At 44.9% G+C, this 20518-nt stretch overlaps 1 protein-coding gene across 1 annotated transcript in view; it reads right to left on the bottom strand.

Annotated features, from left to right (window-relative positions):
• Positions 1-20518, bottom strand: part of LOC311235920 (voltage-gated delayed rectifier potassium channel KCNH8-like) — a gene marked incomplete at its 3' end in the record, with an annotated part of 374679 nt that overhangs the window by 197333 nt on the left and 156828 nt on the right. The window lies entirely within an intron of this gene.

The following is a 20518-nucleotide window of genomic DNA, read 5'->3' as shown; positions in this document are numbered from 1 at the left end:
TTACTACTGTATAATGAGTCTTGGTTGGTATGAGTGTGTATAATGAATATAAGTATGGGTTGGTAATAGTGTATACAGTACTCATTGTTTTATGGTTGAAATGTTCGAGATAAATAAAGAACATTACTGACTATGAGGGAGCAGGTTCATTGGACCAATAGCCTGGTCTGGTATAGATATCTAAAGGCTATTATAGCTACCAAAACTACATGTGTGCATTACATGTGCAATAGCTACAGAATTGATATTCTAAGCAACACATCACAGCACTAACTGGAATACATAATTTGCTAATTGATCAGAAATGTTACAAACCTTGACTTTTGACATGCGTCTGTAAAGTTCTTATAGAGAGCTGAGTGCCAATAGATATTCTATTTGGGGGGTCGGTCTGGCAACAGATGTCCCGGGAGCGTGTTGCGTCCCGCGTAGCTGGGCGCTGCAAAGGCCTGCTTACATTTACATTGCCCTAAGGATAAAAACAATTACATATATAATACAATACAATGCATAATCTGTCTGTAACATATTTTGATTCACTACTTGGAATAAAACCATTGAAGGTAGGGTAAGAATAGTGCAGGTAAAGTTTAGATATTGAATATAGTCAGGCCCGACTGGATTATCTGATCATTTATTTCACAATTAGGATGGAATACCTTACACTCCGCACACACACACACACACAGCGTGTACTAACGTTAGATTTCCTTGGCGCAATAAACAGCTGAGATAAACCTAGCTATTCCCCCCCAAACACACACAAGGAACACAATCATTCATTCGCAATACACACAACTAGGTCTACATATATATAATGAAGCACAGAGCTAAAATAACGTTAGCTAAGCTAGCAACAATTATTTAGTTAGCTGACTAATTACATTTGTACTTACGGATTCGTTCGGGTCCCGAATACACGGTACAGCACCCTTCTTTAGTGTAATCCTGGAACTCATCCCAGCATCATAAAGTCCTTTGTTATCAATGTCATCCTCGCAAAAATGTGCGGTACAGACGCGACTACGATGAGTTGGAAAACCATTCGGCGGGTCGCCGAAAATAAACTTTGTCCATTGATGACGGGTCACGCTATCGTCAGGGAATAAATGCAAGGTCACATTCGTTGCACGGCAGCTAGGAACAGCACAACGTAGCCCCGATCTGTTCATAACGATAATCCAATGCTAAGTAACTCACTTCAATTCAATTTGCTTGCGGTTGCGTCCTGCAATAAATACTGTTCAACTGTGTTTACCTGCGCTGGCTCGTGGCTGCCTGGCAGATAGAGGGGGGCGGGTGTTATTATGCAAATACACCATATGACGTCCCATATAGGCAAATTTTCAGATGACTCACTTGAGGGAGGGACATTATTGTGAGGGGAGAATTGGAAGAATGCGCCAAATCGAGAATTAGAGACATAGATTCTATTACTATAAGTCCACATAGCTATAAAATAACCCGAAACACTGGAAAAGGTCATTTATAAGATAGTTCCCCTTTAAGGTCCCCCTATAGGACCCCCTGCTTTTCTTTATCATAAATCGATCAATAGAGACCGTATTAGATCCCCAATTATCATATAATGGGGTATCATTGGAAAGCCACACTCATTGGCTACAACCCTGTGCAAAGAATTTCGAGATCGCCAAATGATTGACGGAACTAAAGCCCCGGGAGTCGGGGGTGGTAATGTGTACTTTTGCGTACTTTGGGGCACGCCTCACATATCGGCATGTAACTCGAGAACCGCTGGAATAGACTTGACCAAATCGAAAAGTTAAATCTATCTAATAACACTTTTAACCTATTGCTAAACTAACGTATTGATGATAATATACATTCTACATGCTGTTGTGACATGTTTATGATGTTAATACTTGAATACGTTTGAAATAAAAATCGCTACTTTTATACAACAGTCTGAAAAATATTGATTTATGACCAGATGTCATTTCGGGACCTTTGCGCCTCCTGGCGGGCATATAACAGAACAGCAACCTGGTTTCCAAATTAATTCCCATGTCCTGAGACCACCACGGTTAGGAACACTAATGGCTGCATCTGTATGTACAGGCGCCCCTTTGTCTATGTAAGCTTTAGAGGGTTAAATAATAATTTATTGAGTTTAATTATAGTGATCAAAATAATTTCTACAGGGTGCGGCTGAGTAGTGCAGTGGACTAAGCACTCGCCTAGCACCGAATCCAGCTGTCAGCGGTACCTCCGGCTTGGTCAGTCATCCCTACTAACACAATTAGCAGTGTTAGCGGGTGAGAAGCCGGTGGGGTATGTGTCCTGGTCGTTGTAAACTGCAACTCGTACTGGTTGGTCGGGGCACCTGTTTAGCAGGGAGGGGATCTGGGGTAAATAGCGTGAACCTCCGCACGCGTTATGTTCCCCCAGTGAAACTCCTCGCTGTCAGGTGAAAAGAAGCGGCTGGCGACTCCACATGTATCGGAGGAGGCATGTGGTAGTTCTACACCCTCCCCAGGCCGACATGGGGCAATGCACGCAATGACCAGGAAGGGAATTGGCATAACAACTAAATTGGGATGGGTGAAAAATACAGAAAAAGCCCACAAATAAAATAGAATTAAAAAGAAAATGATTCTATAAAGCCAAAGTATCCTGAGCAGGTTCCAATCTGGTTTTAGTAAGAAGCATAGCACTACAGCCACAATAAAAGTTACAAATGACATAATAGAAACATTGGATTCCAAACAACAATGTGCTGCTTTGTTTATAGACTTGTCCAAGGCATTTGACTCTGTTGTTGATCATCCAATACAGTGTCTTTGCCTTTTATCATTTATGTAAATGTGTTATGTGAACACATTGATAATGCAAAAGATGTTTATAAATCCAAAATATAGAGTGTTCCACTATGCCTAAAATCACTACAATCCAAAACAGGGTGATAGATGTAATGTAATCTTACAAGTATCTAGGTGTCCATCTTGATGAGCAATTGTCTTTTAAACTCCATATTGAACAACTAGCGAAGAAAACTTTGAAAATCCCTCACACTTCACTGTATTGTATGAATTGTCAGGTCAATCATCTCTGGCCATAAGAAGACAGTTACATTGGTATTTGTTTGTGTACAAAGCCATCCTGGGGCAGCTACCAACTTACATAAGCACTTTGCTCATTCAACCAAGAGGTGGACATTACAATCTGAGATTACAAAGGTATATCTCATGTTCCCACTGTCAAAACTGAATTTGGGAAACATGTATTCAGCTTCATTTCATTTATTTAATTTGTTAAGAGAGACACGCACATTGACGCACATTCATAGAACATAAAATAAACATAACACATAAATGCACCAAACCAATTGTAGCCAGAGGCTAGTTTGTAGAGGCAGTCCCCCTGCCAGGAGTTAAAGGCTGCTCATTTGGGTGGATTGTTGTTTTTTGGCAGAGTAGTTCATTGATTTAAGGATTTTGTGTTGAAAAACATCAGTTAAAAAAGATAAAAACTGTGTTAAAATGTTTAATAAAAGGATAGCTGTGGAGCATGACAACGTACACCTGCCCTCGGCAGCCATCTTGGTTCCAAAAAAAGAAAGAGCTATGCTGCTCCATTAACCTGTAATCTATTGCAAAGGGATTTGAAGCTAGAGTCCCTTATTTTAATTGGTCATTTAAACAAATATAATTGGACACCTGCTTGCCATGGAGTGCTCATGTTTAAAATGTTATGTTTTTCATTGAAATGTGACATTCCCTCTACTTTTTAGTATCTGTGTGCTCCAGACCAGGCTGCAGAAACAAATTAGTGGGGGGGCATAAAATGTTCTCAGGGGGGCACAATGGTTTTTCAACACAGGTTCCCTTTTATACGTTTCAGCTGGGACAACGGCGCTGTGGCTGAACTAAACAGCAGAGAGGCAATTGAAAAATCAAATTTCTCTATCTTAAGAACATTCACTTATACAAAAACAGACTGAACGGATATATATAACAGACCTGCTGGGGCAGCGGACTGAGAGCAGGGGACACAGACAGGCTGGATAAGATGGTCAGGAAGGCCAGTAGCGTGGTTAGGGTGTAGCTGGACGCCCTAGCGAGGGTGGCGGAGAGGAGGAGCCTTGCTAAGCTCCAGGCCATCAGGGAAAACCCCTCCCACCCACTATACACAGACTTGGCTGACAGGAGGAGCATGTATTGTTATAGGCTCACACTACCTAAATGCAGCACTGAACGGCACAGGAAGTCCTTCATTCCGACAGCCATCAGACTATACAATGCATCACTGTGCCTCACTGCATCACTGAGCACAGAGTGACAGTTACCATCTTCCTGGACTCTTACTTTTTAAACAGCACTGTGCAATATTACACCTACTGTAGACTTCAGTATATTTTTACTGTATTTATTTACTGTATCTTTTATTCAATTTTTATTCTATTTCATTTTATTCTATTCTTAGGCCATTTGTTTTGTTAATCTTATTTGTGACTTGTTCTGTCTAAATGTTTAATGTTGAGTGATTTCGAGTGTCAAATTTCCCTCAGGATAATACATGTATATTCTATTCTATTCTATATCTTTGAAAAGTCTCCATTTATTCAACACTTCTGAATTCACTGACAAACTGAACTGAACTGACAAAAATAAAGTGCATAAAAAAGCAAACAAAATTCCTCCACAGGCTACTCACCATCATTAGTAGAGTGGCAAGCGGCGTTTGGGGACAGAGTGAAATCTTCTTAAAACACTGCCCCTCCACTCATTCCTGAACTTTTTTGTTAAGTCCTTCTCAAATGCCAACTGAATTAAATTGGCCTTGCGTCGATGAAGCATACTAAGGCGATGTTCTGTAAAGATGTTCTTGAGGGTAGAAAACGAATTCTCACAGAGTGCCGTGCTAGCTTCAGTAGTGTTGTTGTTGACATCAGTGCCCACTAGGGCTGTCCCCGACTAAGCATTTGGATAGTCTACTTTGATTGACAAAAAATAAATAAAAAATCAGGGTGGGCACAGCTGACTCAGTGGGCGGGCCAGGCCCCCCAATGCCCGCCCATGGCGCCGGGTCTGGTGTGCGCTTACTATCTTGCTTTTTATTTATGTTTGTTTTAATGTTGTTTTTATATGTAATAAGTAATTGTATGCTGCCTCTTTGGCCAGGGCCCACTTGAAAAAGAGATGGAAATCTCAACGTGAGATGAAGGATAAATTAATTAATAAATAAAAAAGACTCCAAGTTGCATTGAAAACTAAAGATGATCTGTGTGCTCCAGCGCTCTCCTCTTCCGATTCTCCAGTCCTGTATTGTGGCGCCGGGCCCTCGTCTTCATAAACAGGTTCCTCGTCTCCCGAGAATACTTTGATATTCTCCTACATAATTCATGACTAGAGAGAGGCGGATTTTACAGGTCATCGACGTACTGTATGCTGTAGCACAGGTGCGAGCGTCTGATTGTATTCCTTGTAGTTGACGGATAATATTGAGAGAGCCAGAGACAGACAAACAGATGGGAAACAAGGAGGTAAGAGATGATAGACGGAGAGAGAGGTAGAGAGATAAGGAGGAGGGTGGAGGAGAGGGGAGGTGGGAAGGTATAGGTGCGAGGCGTGCAGAAAGGAGATACGTGAGTGTGAAGTGATTGGGAACACGAGCGAGAGAGGAACAGAAGGAGGATTAGTTAACAGATGGAGGAAGAGGTAGAGAGAGATAGAGATATAGAGAGAAGAAAAAAGAGAGGAAGAGGAAGATGGAAGACACCAGGGATTTGAAGGGATCAAACTTCTCATCTGATGAGTTTCTTACGGATATACACAGTGCAACTATTGTCTTTCAGGAAAAGAGTTGAATCAAATGCTTAAAGGAACACGCCAACCTTATAGGAAATGCACTTACCATCTTCTCCAGAGTCAGACAAGAAGATAGATACCAATTTCCTCTCTGTGCGTTCAGTAGAAAGCTATCAGGCAGCAGCTACCCTCGCTGTTGGCCACAAACACCTCTCTCTGAGTTTTAAGGTAGGCTAGTGGTCCGTATCCGCTTCATTTAATTTGTGCTGAGCTAGGCTAGCTTGCAGCTGGATGGCTTTTCTACTGAACGCACAGAGAAGAAATTGGTATCTATCTTCTCGTCTGAGTCTGGAGAAGACTGTAACTTCGCATTTCTTGTAATGTTGGCCTGTTCCTTTTAAATGATCACTGAGCCTATTCATTATTATGAGATTCATTCTTGGTTTTATTCATTACATTAAAAAAGCTAATTGTGTTCTTTGCGAATTAGCCGTAGAAATCTCACTGAGCTGGAGAATTAAGATTCCATGTCGTTTTTAAACTTTGAGGTTGATTCAAGAACATAACGTCAAATGGATGACTGATAAAATGAGATTAATAAAGAAGAGATTAAACCAGAATGGCACGCAGCAAACGCATCCTCCAGTCATGAATCTTGAGGAGAACACCAAGTAGACATCATGTCGACCTCGCTCGCATCCCAACCTATAGCGTCCCCTCATCCCAACCTAGCGTCCCCTCGGTTGGGAATCTCTTAGTGGTTTCTGTTGAAGTTAGATGTTATGTATGATTGCATGTAACTGTTTCCACAAGAGGGCGCTATAGGCATAGCTATTGTAGCTGACGCCAGGTGAGAAGTATAAAAGGAGATGTTACCTCCCCCCTCACTCTCTTCCTCCGTCGCTCTCACAAGAGAAGGACTCATGTGTACTGTTGGGTGCAATGTGAAATAAACCACGCCAAAGGCTAAAGAGAAACCTTGTCGTCATGACCATATTATTGTCGCTCATAGCTGACTCTGTCAACAGTTTCCCTTTAATTCCACTTGATCTGAGGTCGTACAGGATACTAACAACTTCTGCACATGGGCAGACTCACAGCCCAAGCTGTTATCAAGCACACTTTCAACACTTGTACTTTGGTAAATCATTGCTCCTGTTTCACACACAAGAACAGGCGGTCCATATGTGTGTGTGACTGTGTGTGTGTGTGTGTGTCTTATCTTATTTTATCTTACACACACACACACACACACACACACACACACACACACACACACACACACACACACACACACACACACACACACACACACACACACACACACACACACACACACACACACACACACACACACACACACACACACACACACACACACACACACACACACACACACACACACACACACACACACACACACACACACACACACACACACCTCCCCCCAGCACCCGCAGCCCGGTGGCAGAGCCGCCATTCTGTTGCCATGGGGACAACGTGACAGCCTTAGTTAGTGACTGGATGTAGCCAATTACTTAAACATTTTCTTCACAAACATAGCCACAACACTGGTAAACAAACTACCCTCCCACTCAGGGCTTTATGGGGTAGAACACATAGTAGCTTACTACAAAAACCTAGGGGTCCGCAAGGACGACTTCAAGCTGGAAATGGTAACAACAGATGAGGTACTCAATAAACTGAGCGCCCTCCAACCTAACAAGGCCACTGGCCATGACAACATCCCCTCCAAGTTCCTCAGAGACTCAGCAGCCGCCATCACCCCAGTCATCACACACATAATAAACCTCTCCATAAAACAGGGACACGTCCTCAAGGACTTCAAAATTGCGAGGGTGACCCCTCTGCACAAAAAGGGCAGCAAATTAGACCCAGGCAACTACCGCCCTGTTTCTATTCTCACCTCCATCTCGAAAGTCATGGAAAAAATAGTCTACGAACAGGTTGAAAAGTACCTAGCGGAAAAAAATCTAATCTACGAATTCCAATCTGGCTTCAGAACATCCCACTCCACTGACACATGCCTTCTCTATTTGAATGACCACATCAAACAAGAGGTGGACGCAGGCAAATACTGCGGCATGGTCATGCTGGACCTACAAAAGGCCTTCGACACTGTCAATCACTCCATTCTGATTGACAAGCTAAAAGCAATTGGTTTTGATTAGGGATGTCCGATATTATCGGCCGACCGATATTATCGGCCGATATCGGCAGTAAAATGTGATATCTGAAAATATCGGTATCGGTTTAAAAAGAAAATAAAACAATAACAATATTTGTTATATATATATATCCAGTGAAATGATTAGTTACCTGAAATTATTCAGTTTTTTGGGGGGGGGGGGGGGGAAACCCTGCATATATCTGTATCGGTTGATATCGGTTGATATCGGTATCGGAAATTAAGAGTTGGACAATATCGGAATATCGGTATCGGTAAAAAAGCCAATATCGAGCATCCCTAGTTTTGATAGTCTATCAGTGAGCTGGATGCAATCCTACCTTGAGGGGAGGGAATAGATGGTGGAGGTAAACGGTACCCTACCCCCCCCCCCCCCCCTCACAGTGAGCTGTGGTGTTCCACAAGGAAGCATACTAGGACCGCTACTGTTCCTAATTTATGCAAATGACATTTCGTCAGCTTGTGACTGCAACTTGTTCCTGTTTGCGGACGACTCAGCCCTGCTGGTCTCTGACAAGAACAAGTTACAGGTTGAAAAAACCCTCAGCTCGGAACTAGGCAAAATCTGCATATGGCTCGCTGATAACAAACTATCATTACACATGGGCAAAACAGAGTCCATTCTCTTCGGTTCAAATAACAAACTCAGCAAGACCGACGACTTCTCAGTTACAGTGGGTGACAATATTGTCACAAGGAAAGATGAAATTACCTACCTGGGTTCCATCCTAGAGGCTAATCTCTCCTGTGACAAAATGGCATCCAATGTAATAAAAAAAGTCAACCAACAAACTCGATTCTTGTACCGGATCTCCTCGCTGGTAAACAAGAATACCCTGAAGACACTGGCTGGAGCACTCATTCAAGGGTACTACGACTATGCTTGCACCTCATGGTACCAAAGCACCTCAAAGGCGCTAAAAACTAAATTACAAACATCTCAAAACAAACTGGTCAGACTACTGCTTGACCTTACTCCTAGAACCCACCTCACCCCTGCCCACTTTGACAACCTAGGATGGCTTAGAGTAGACGACAGAGTACAGCAACTTGCAATGGGCCTGGTCTACAAGATACACTACACGACCAAGGTACCCATGTACATGTCAAAATACTTCCCAAAGGTCAGTGAATAGCACGATCACAACACCAGAGGGAGCGCCACAAATCATGTTAAACCCAGATTCGGCTCAAATAAGGGACTAAACACGTTTCGCAATTATGCCACATCAATGTGGAACGCCCTACCCAAAGCTGTAAAGGAATGTGGATCACTACCCACTTTCAAAACCACTCTCAAGGGACACCTACGGGAGACTGCAATTCAAAACTGGCCCCTGTAAATGTCCTAACCCAACCCCCTCCAATGTACAGTAATTTACCTAGTATGGTTGTCAACAGTCCAATGTACAATTTTGCTTGTTTGTACAGTGTCCCCCCCCCCCCTCAATGTACAGTTTTGCTTGTTTATACAGTGTTTCTCCCCCCCCCCCCCCAACCACCTCCAATGTAAATTACCCAGTATGGGTGACAATATCCCAATGTTGTCAACCCCACCCAACCTCCTCCAATGTACAGTTTCTACGTCAAATGTATATACTCCCTTTTCTTGACTCCTTCTGTATCACAAACAGTACTGTATTTGCAAATCTGGTATGTCATAAATGTATAGATGTAGCAGTACTGAATATCTGTATGTCATGTATGTCATATATGTCCTGATGAATTGAAAATGGGGGACCCTGATGTAAACAAGACGAAAGTCTTTCTCTGGTCTGCATCCCCTTAACAATTGTGTGTATTGAGCTGTACTGTATTGTACCCATTCTGCAATCTGTTAATAAAGTTTTCAATCAATCAATCAATTAGTGCTCAATTCTGATTTATTGCTCAGATCTGGCCAATATCAGATTCCAGTGTGAACCGGTCACGCTCCTGAACTGACCCGCATGCACAAGTGAACAATAAAGAAGATGGAACGTAAAGAATATTGACAAATGGTCAATGTGACTAGAGTGACGTAAACATTGCATGACTTTCCGACTGAGGTCGCATTGCAAAAGATCAGACCTGTATCTGATTTAGGACCACATATAGAATAGAATAGAAATAGCCTACTTCATTCATCCCGAGGGAAATTTGGCACTACACATCGCTCACAGTAAACAGTAGACAAAACCAAAAGTCACGAATAAGAATACAAATAAGCCTACGAATAAAATACGGTCCGGGATATACATTTCCTACTGTATGTTATGTATATACATTCTAATATAAACTATACAGTAAAAATATACAGAAATATACAGTAAGTGTAACATTTTACAATGTCGGTTTAAAGGTAAAAGTAAAAGTCCAGGAAGATAGTACTGTCACCCTGTGCTCAGTGATGCACAGTGATGCATTATAAAGTCTAATGGCTGTCGGAATGAAGGACACCCATTAGACGTTATAATGCATCACTGTGCCTCACTGCATGATGATATGAAAGTGGCCCAAATCAGAAATGAAAAGGTCAGATTCCATGTGACTTGTGCCGTTCACACTGAAACTGTCGTTGAAATAAGCTGATCTGAGTCACATGTGACTGTTTCTTGGGGTCCATGTGAATACATGTGGAATGTGAGGGGGAGAGAACAAAATGTGAATCACTGTGCCAACACACACAGAATTGTGAAAATCACCACGCAAAGTGTTCCAAAAGCACATCGGAAACGTGTGAAATCTGTGTCTTTTTTTAAAGTGGAGCGACTGTTGAGATAGTCAGATAGTAGACAAAAGTCTGGAGAGCCGAGTGGAACTCTCTTTTCTTCTCGACAGAGTGACTCACGTTTTATCTCTCTCCTTCTCCTTCTCTTTCTGAATCCCTCTCCTCCATCTAGTCACACCTCTCTCGTTCTTTGCTCTCCTTCATCCTCCATCTCGCTCCCTCCCTCTCTGGACCATAATCAGGTTATACGCATCAAAGAAGGAATCAAAAGGTTCTTTCCCTGTACTGTAGCTGCACAACACAGCAGTCACATGTAAGCAGTCTGTCTAAATTCTCTCTCTCTCTCTCTCTCTCTCTCTCTCTCTCTCTCTCTCTCTCTCTCTCTCTCTCTCTCTCTCTCTCTCTCTCTCTCTCTCTCTCTCTCTCTCTCTCTCTCTCTCTCTCTCTCTCTCTCTCTGTTAAATGGTGATTCAGGGCCAGCCAGTGACTCATATCCCCATTATCATGTGGCTTCAGAACAAGACAGGTCACAATGACCACAGGCTGGAACACAGCAGTGGGGCTTTTGATAAAGACATCCACTTGCGTCATTGACATAATTGCCACGTCAGTATCTAGGGGTGTAAAGGTACATGTATCCGTAACAAACCATTTCAGTACTGGACCTAAGGTTCAGTATGGCTGTGTACCGAACAAATACAGCGGTATGTTAACCACTAACAACCGCCCACTGGGGGCTGTTTTTTTCACAATCTAATATAGTTTTTTCTAAAAAAAAAATCGATTATTAATTTCAATATAGAATATTCGTTGACAGCCCTACAAGTTCAAGTTCAAGTTCAAGTTCTTTAATAGTTGTCATACAGAAGTACAGAATACTTTCATACAAAATGCTTCTTACTGTTACGCTCCAGAGACTGTGCTAGACAAGATAGTATCAAATAACATAATAACATAATATAGCATGAATTTAGAAGAAGAAAATGAGGTCACAGTTGTTCGGTATAGACATATGTACAATGTTCTGAGTTACCATATAATATACAATACACAATACTATGCAGTGTACTAATGTACAGTACTATCTAGTGCAAAGCAGAAATGGGATGAGGTACAATTTTAGGTACAATTTACAGTAAGGTGTACGAGTTGTAGTGCAATCCTTCATCCATAAATATAAAGTGTGGGGAGTGGGTGCTACAGTGTGTTTGTTTAAAGTGGGTGTGTGCTATAAAGTGTGTGTAGTGGGTGCTACAGTGTGTTTGTTTAAAGTGAGTGTGTGCGTGTGGATGTGTGTGCTATGTGTGTTTGGTGGTTGTTGTTGTGTAGTGTTCATTCATTGTTCGTTTAGCAGCCTGATGGCCTGGGGATAGAAGCTACTTCTGAGTCTTTCTGTGCTCGCCTTGAGACTCCTGTATCGCTTGCCTGACGGCAGCAGTTCAAAGAGGCAGTTGTTCGGGTGGCTCGAGTCCTTAATAATTCTCTTAGCCTTCCCCTTGCAACGCTTGTAGTAAATGTTCTGGAGGGTGGGGAGCCCCCCTCCAATTGTGCGTTCGGCTGAACGTGTCACTCTTTGTAGTCTGCTTTGGTCTTTTGCAGTGCTATTCCCAAACCAGGAGGTGATGTTGCCGGTCAAGATGCTCTCTATTGTACATGAGTAGAAGTTCTTAAGGATCTTCTGGCTGACTTGGAACTTCCTTAGGCGCCTGAGGAAGTAGAGGCGTTGTCGTGCCTTCTTCACCACACTGTTAATGTGTATGGTCCATGTCAAGTCCTCGGATATGTGGGCTCCGAGGTACTTGAAGCTGTTGACTCTCTCAACCGGTGCCCCGTCGATGCTGAGGGGGCTGTAGTCCTTGACCCCCGACCTCCTGAAGTCCACAATCATCTCCTTTGTTTTGCTGACGTTCAGGGAGAGGCTGTTTTCCTGGCACCATCCCGCCAGGACCTTGACCTCTTCCAGGTAGGCCCTCTCGTCGTTGGCAGAGATCAGGCCCACCACCACTGTGTCGTCAGCAAATTTGACGATTGTATTGCTACTCCGCTGAGCCACACAGTCGTGTGTGTACAGGGAGTAGAGGAGGGGACTCAGAACACAGCCCTGGGGGGCCCCTATGTTGAGGGTGATGGATGAGGAGGTGCAGTTGCCTGCTCTCACCACCTGGGGTCTGCCAGTCAGGAAGTCCAAGACCCACTGGCAGAGGTCATAGCCCAAGCCCAGGTCCCTGAGCTTGGCTATGAGTATGGAGGGGACTATGGTATTGAATGCCGAGCTGTAGTCGATGAATAGCATTCTCACATAGTTCCCCTGCCTCTTGTCCAGGTGTGATGCTGCTGTGTGCAGCACATGGGATATGGCGTCCTCCGTGGACCTGTTGGGGCGGTATGCAAATTGCAGGGGGTCCATGTTGATGGGGAGGGAGGAGCAGATGTAGCCCTTTACTAGCTTCTCAAAGCACTTCATGGCTATGGAGGTGAGAGCTACAGGGCGGTAGTCGTTGAGGCAAGCAGGCTTGGATTTTTTGGGTATAGGGATAATAGTGGACTTCTTCAGGCAGGTGGGGATGACAGCCTGTTCTAAGGACAGGTTAAATATGTCAGTGAATACTGGGGCCAGTTGGTCGGCACAGACTTTTAGGACGCGGCCGGGGATGCCGTCCGGACCTGCTGCCTTCCTGATGTTCACTTTTTTAAAGGTCCGCCTCACCTCATGCTCTGTTACCCTGAACACTGCGCCTCCATCAGCAGCCGACCCCCCCCCCCCCCATTGCCGAGGCTTGTGAGCTGGTGTTGTTATTACCAGCATCAAACCTCGCATAGAAGGTATTGAGGTCGTTTGCTAAGGAGATGTCACTGTTCAGTTTGAGGGAGGCGCCTTTGTAGTCTGTCATCGTTTTGAGCCCCTGCCACATAGCTCTAGAGTCAGCTTGTTCAAACTGGAGTTCAATTTTATCCCTGTAGCGCCGTTTGGCCTCTGACACTGTCCTCCTTACGTTGTGTTGCGCCACCTTGTGGTCATTCATGTTGCCTGCCACTAGGCCGTCATTGTATGCTTTGGTGCGCTCTCTCAGAGCTTCACGGACGGATTTGTCTACCCAGGGTTTTTGATTTGGGTAAACTTTCATTTTGGTAGTGGGGATTGTTTCTTTCACCCTAGTACAGACATAGTCCAGCACTGTCTCCGTGTAGGCATTAATGTTATCTGTGTCGCGGAATACAATCCAGTCTGTGTTGTGAAACACTGACCGGATCGTATCCTCTGACGTCACATCCCATTTCTGGGAAGTACATTAGTTACTGCACACTGCATCACCCCTGAGTGGAACATGGAAAGCCAAACTTTCCTCCACTGTACCGAAAACGTACAGTTATGTATATAACCATAGTTATATGCGCATAGTGACGCTCTGCGTCTACTGCAATACTCTTCCATATCAGTATTAGCACTGAATACATTTTCACATGCACCTTTACATACCTCATCTGCCTGGCCACACCCCCATCCGCTCCTCTACATAAGCAGGGGTGTGGCCATACTAACAGCTCCTTCCCAAGTCTTTCACCACAAAGGCAAGACCACGGGGTCCTCAGTGAGTCCGACGCAGAGTGTCACTATGCTCATATAACTATGGTTATATACATAACCGTACGTTATATATCGCATAGCTCCGCTGTGCGTCTACTGCAATACAGGAGCGGAGCAGAGCGGAAGCTCAACAAATGTACCCGCTGAGGCCCCCCACAACCATCAGAACCGGGGAGGACCCGAGCCCCCGGACCCCCCTAGCGGAGGACGGGAGGGTATCGGATCCGACTGTGCGAAGAGGAGTTTAGCAACTCAAACGCACAGGGTGAGCTGACCGTGGGACTTACCCACGACTACACAAACGCGCAACCCACATGCCACTAGGGAACGAACGGAAGGAACAAAACCCCTGTTACAACCCCTAATATTATCACGGGGTCAAGAGCAAAAGCCCAACCCCGTGGCAAGGCCGTAGCAGCGGAGCGCGAAGGAGGACCCAGACCCAGGAAGGGACTGGACCCCCCCGGAAAAGGGGGCCAGGAGAGGTCAACGACGCCGCAGCATCGAGACCCCACCAGGCGGTCACTAGTGACACCACCCCCCACATCGCCAGCGTATTCGGACAGGGCCCATCCAAGAGCAGGCCCTTCCCCCCTACAGCACGCCGCCCCGAAGCACTCAAAAGGCTACACCCACAGCGGGAGCAGGCAGCGCACCACGGAGACGACCCCCAAAAGAGGTCGATCCCTCAATCCAGGCAACAGGCCACTCGACCTGAGCCTGGAGCACTGCGGACTAGACAGGCGCCAAAGGGGTCTGCTGAAACAGCACCCTGGCGGAAGGGGCGTATGCTGGCATGTTGTGCACCATGTCGCAGCCTCCACAAAAACCCCTTGACTCTCTAGAGGGGCCGAGGCAGAGAAGGCTGACATGATTGGCAGACGTCATGAAAGGTGCGGGGGCACACTCACAGGTAGACAGGGCCAAATCCGGCCTACCCCGAGAGTTGACTCCGCTACCAACACACCAGGGAACCAACCACCCCCTTGGTTCTAACATGAGGCGGTTGTTCCTATAACCCCCCAAGAAAAAACTCCAAAACACAACTGCGGGTATACACTGGCTATACCGCAGTACAAGTGTTTCAGTTTTCAAAAAGGGGTTAACCCAGGCCAACGGGTTGACGAAAACTATTTCGAACTCGGGCCCGGCGGACCGGGACGTACACAGGGATGCCAGAGGAGTTCTACAAGAACCACCTCAACAGCCCCATCCCAGCCCTGCCTAAGCAGGAGAAGAGAGGGGCGAAAAATAATGGTGAAGGACCAGGCTCCATCAGCACAGCGCAAGGTACAACACAACATGGACCAAGCAACAGTGAGGGGTAACACGTAGTAACATAACCACGAACATCTCCATAACGTCAAACCCTGCAACGCCCGGGCCGACCCGGCATTTTCCCCCCCGAAAAAAGCACAAGTCCCTCAGGGTACCAGAACAGCAGATCTGCGCCCCGGCGGACAACGGGTTAACTGACCTGGTCCGGCGCGACCAGAATCAGTCCCGTGCCCTAATCACGCTGCCATCCCCAGTCCCAGGAGGGGGGTAGGTACGCGTGTCGATCCAAAACATTATAGAGGGCGCCACCCAGACGGTCCCTTTCGTACCGCGCCCGGTGGCCCACCCCAAGGGCGTGAGACCCCTCTACCAATGCTTTGATCTATTCTGTTAATATCCCCCAGATATGAACGAGAATTCGTCGAGACAAGCCTAGTACAGTGGCGCTTGGAAGAGACAAACTCCATCCCAGTTGCCCCATAAAAACGCTGTTTCAATGATGAGAAACCAAGGCGCGCAAGCCCAATGCGTGGTTCCTATCAGAAGCACCCAGGGCCAGCACTATGTACACGTCGAGACCCAAAACATATCAATGGACATTCTAACAAGAACCGAGATACCGTTCCTCCAAGCCACCTGGGAGAACGACAAGAAGCCGTTTTTTTTCACAGAAAAAAATACGGACATGGGTCCCATACGACACGGCTGAGTGAAAACAACACCCTGTCAACCATGCTCCATAAAAGAGGGGACGGGGAGCGACGTACCCTATGACGGGGGGAAACCCATGACTCAACAGACCATTACATGCAAGGAGTCAGGGAATCCCTAAACAATACCCCGTCAACCTGCTCCATAAAGGAGGGGACGGGGAACCCCCAGAGAAACTTCCCACATGAGCAATAAATTGAAAAGACATATTGCAACATTGAGCTATGTAACAATTGGACTAGGACTCTTTGAGGAGGAGGCTCTGAAACTCTGAGGAGGCTCCCTCACTGAGAGGGAGGCTCTGAACTCACAGAGGAGGCTCTGAAACTCCCTGAGGAGGAGGCTCTGAAACTCCCTGAGGAGGAGGCTCTGACCCAATATACACACTACTAGTAGGGAGCAGAGCAGAAGAACAAATCGTCTCTACTGCGTTGCATCACCCACCAAGCTCAATACACATACAACAGAGCAGGACTTCTTTTTAAGTTCTACTCACCTTGACAATCTGAGGAGGAGGCTCTGAAGGAAACTCCCCCCCCCCCCCCTCCCTACCCTGTGACGCGCTGATCCAGCAACGTGACAGGAAGCCCGAAGGACAGGAGGTTTTGACCCCTGACCAATCAGAAAAAGGGGAGGAAGGTTTTACCAGTTCACCCCCTCATGACCCCTCACCCCTGATACGATGCAATGACAAAGCAGAGTGATGACACCAGTCATAGCATGCTACATGAAGCGTTAACAGCTTCACATAGACTCATGTGCGAACCTGCCATCTGAATTTTTCAAAGGAAGAAAAACACAGACTAAGAGAGGGCCCCTTTAAGGGCCCTGGTACAAGAGCTTACACATGTGACTTCTGTAGGCCAACACCTAACCCAGTTGTGGATCTTAACGACACACACAACCCTCCATCACAACAAAAAAGGCAAAAGTACACTCTCACTACCGTAAGAGGAACGCCGTTTTTCATAACGAGAGAAGACACAAGTCCTCGATTAAGTACTGGCCACAAGCCTTGCTAAGTCCACATGACAGCGACCAAACAATCTTTTCTAGAAAAAAATAGCTTCTCTAAGCAGGAGCACAACCCCAGCAGAAGCTGAGGGGTTACACCGTATCCCCACAAACATAGTGAAACAATATATTGTAAACAAAATCATGTTTGAGGGGAGGGGGGGAGGCCCAGGGGAAAACCGGGGGTACCACCCCTCACCACCTTACCCCTGATACGACTCAGTTGAACAGGTACAGCCCTGTTAATATGTGAACACGCCACCTGTTTATTGTCATCACAAGCTGAGAGACCCCTGATACGACTCAGTTGAACAGGTACAGCCCTGTTAATATGTGAACACGCCACCTGTTTATTGTCATCACAAGCTGAGAGAGGGACTCACCCCTCGATCACATGCCACTATGCATAGCTTTGCAGGGTTTTTAACCCAGCCAGTTGTGAGCTCAACTACGTTGCCTAACGTTTCATGAACACACAACTTCTCATCATACACAAAACCAGTACATTTTTACTCCCGTAAAAAACAACGCCGTTTTCTAGGTAGAGAGAAAGCTATACCAGCGATCAAGACAATTCACATACAACACATGTCGCATCCCCAAATGTAGTGAAGCAACATACGTTTTCAAAAAAAACATCGTTATTACAAAACATTCAGACGGGAAGGAAGGAAGAGGCGTTAAGTGTCCAAAGGACCCTTACCTGCACCGATGAACGCAGGTTGAGAGGACCGCAACACTGGTCTCCACGTTGACGAAAGTCCTCGCTGGCAGGGCAAAAGAAGCTAAGACACCCCCCTCCAACAGCCGATCATGATGTAGGGCCGACTACATCCTCTGTCAAAGATGATGTCGTAGTCAGAGTGTTATGGCCTGCTATTCTCACGGCTAATGTTCAACGATGTAGCATAAGCTAACAGCTAACTCAAGGCTAACTGGTAGCATCAGGCTAACGTTCCCAGCCGAGCGAGCACACAGAGCTAGCGCCGCAGCTAACAGCTAACTAGCTAACAGGTAGCACAACCCAGCTAGAACGCAAGCCAAGCAGCTATCACCGAAACTGTACAACGAGAGAACACAATATAGGCCAACACTTCAGACAGCCGCCATCTGTCCCTCTCCTCATCCGAAGAGAGAATAGGAAAGAAGTCAACACAGTCTTTAGAACGGTGATTAACAGACAGCGGTGCCGGCACAATTCCCTCATGGGCTGCAGCCGACTAGAGTGTGGAGACATTCTTATAACTATAATTGGAGGAATGCAGGTGGGGATTAGGCCAGCGACGCGAGCCCCTAATACGAAAATGCCGGTGGAGGTCAGAATGATCATCATCTTCTAGACACCCCAGTGGCGAAGACATTATTATTATTATTATTGCAAACATACCCTAATCTTGCTAATTTCCCAAAACTGAAACCAAAATAAAAAAAATACTTTTTCTTTTTATATCAAAAGGGTCAATATGGAATCACATTACTTCATTTTAGTACAGTCAGTTGTTTATAGAATGTTAAAATAACTTTTGCCTGATGATCGGACGCTGCTAGCTTAACTTCGTTGTAAGAATGAAGCAAAAAGCAAACCGACGTTAGCTCTGCTGTCTGAAGCAATGGGATTCCCTGCAGTTAGACAGTATGTTTTTTTAAACATAGTATTTTCTTTGGATTTTGGCATTCCATCCATATGAAAACAATGGGGAACTAAGTTTTAGGTCACTGAAAACCTTAACATCATGACCAATGGTCCCTGTCCACAGGTATGGATATTTCTGAAAACTGTATTTCCTCTGCAATCAGAACCATGGAGAGCTCCACGCAGCCTGCCATCAAGTCAGTTCATGCAAGCGTTGTTTTCATTGTGGACGGAGAGATTTTCTGAAACAGCGTTGGTGTGGACCGGAATACTTTTGAAAATGGAAGGTCTCTCATGGCAAGCACAGAGAGACTCAGAAGGAGCTTCTATACCCAGGCCATCAGGATGCTCAACGACAATAACACTATGTAACAAACCATCAAATACACTCACAGCACACACATCCACACGTACACACTCACTTTAAATAAACAACTCACTGTAGCACCTACTTTACCCACTTTAGACACTTTAACACACTTTATATTTATTGGTAAAGAGATTTGCACTACAACTCATACCTCATTGCACCTTAACCTAAGTTGTACCTTATCCCATTTCTGCATTGTACTGTATATTGTATTGTAACTCAGTTACATATTTGTTTCCCTACTATTTTATACTTATCTATTTTTTTTTATCTAGCACACACTCATGAGCAGAACAGGAAAAAGCATTTTATATAAAAGTATTCTGTATTTTTGTATGACAACTAATAAAGAAACTTGAACTTGAAACTTTGTATGTTGTTGCATAATACCTGATATAGATATCAAAATGGCCTGACTGGTTTCTCATAGTCAACATAATATTCTGTTATAGGCAGCATATTTTCTTTTTCGTTTTTTTGTGTTTAATTTGAAGATCTATTGGAAATAGCCGGAGCCAAGCAGGGAGACATTTCACGGGCTCTCTGTCTTACTCAGGATCGAGTACAAAGTCTCCCTGCTCACTCACCAGTGCCTCCGCGGAAACGCCCCACTCTACCTTGAAGAACTCATCACCCCTCACTCCTCCTCACGACATCTCCGCTCCGGCCAGGCAAACCTCCTCCAGTGCCAGAGGACCAAACTCTGCACCATGGGAGATCAGGCTTTCTGCTCATCCGCTCACCAGTCTGTGGTATGCTCTCCCTGACCACCTGAGAGCACCACAGACTGTGGATACTTTTAAAAATGGTCTCAAAACTCATCTTTTTAATAGAGCCTTTTGTTGATTTTTATCTAGTTTTAGCTCCACACATTTTATGTTCTTTTACCAGTTTTAGCCCTTCTTATTTCATGATTTTTACTCTTTTACTAGTTTTAGTGTTCTTTTTACTCCTTACTAGTTTTAGTATTGAATATTTTATATAGTTTTTTTACTCTCTTGCTAGCTTTTGTTATTTTACACTGTAGTGCTTTGAGATTTGCTCCACAATTATAAAGCGCCCTACAAATATAATATAATATTATTATTATTATTATTATTATTATTATTATTATTATTAGACATGCAGAAAGCGCCTCCTTGCGGGGCTCTAGAACTGGCAGCTTGCAGGGTATGAGGTATACTCTGTCCACTCTTTTTGATTCCCCTGCCTTTGATCATGTATTTTGATTGCCTGGGG

This window comes from Notolepis coatsorum (assembly GCF_963971535.1).
Source record: "Notolepis coatsorum genome assembly, chromosome: 1".
Classification (NCBI taxonomy): Eukaryota; Metazoa; Chordata; class Actinopteri; order Aulopiformes; family Paralepididae; genus Notolepis; species Notolepis coatsorum.
Note: the sequence above shows the minus strand (reverse complement) of the source record. Positions and strands in the feature narration are given on the sequence as shown.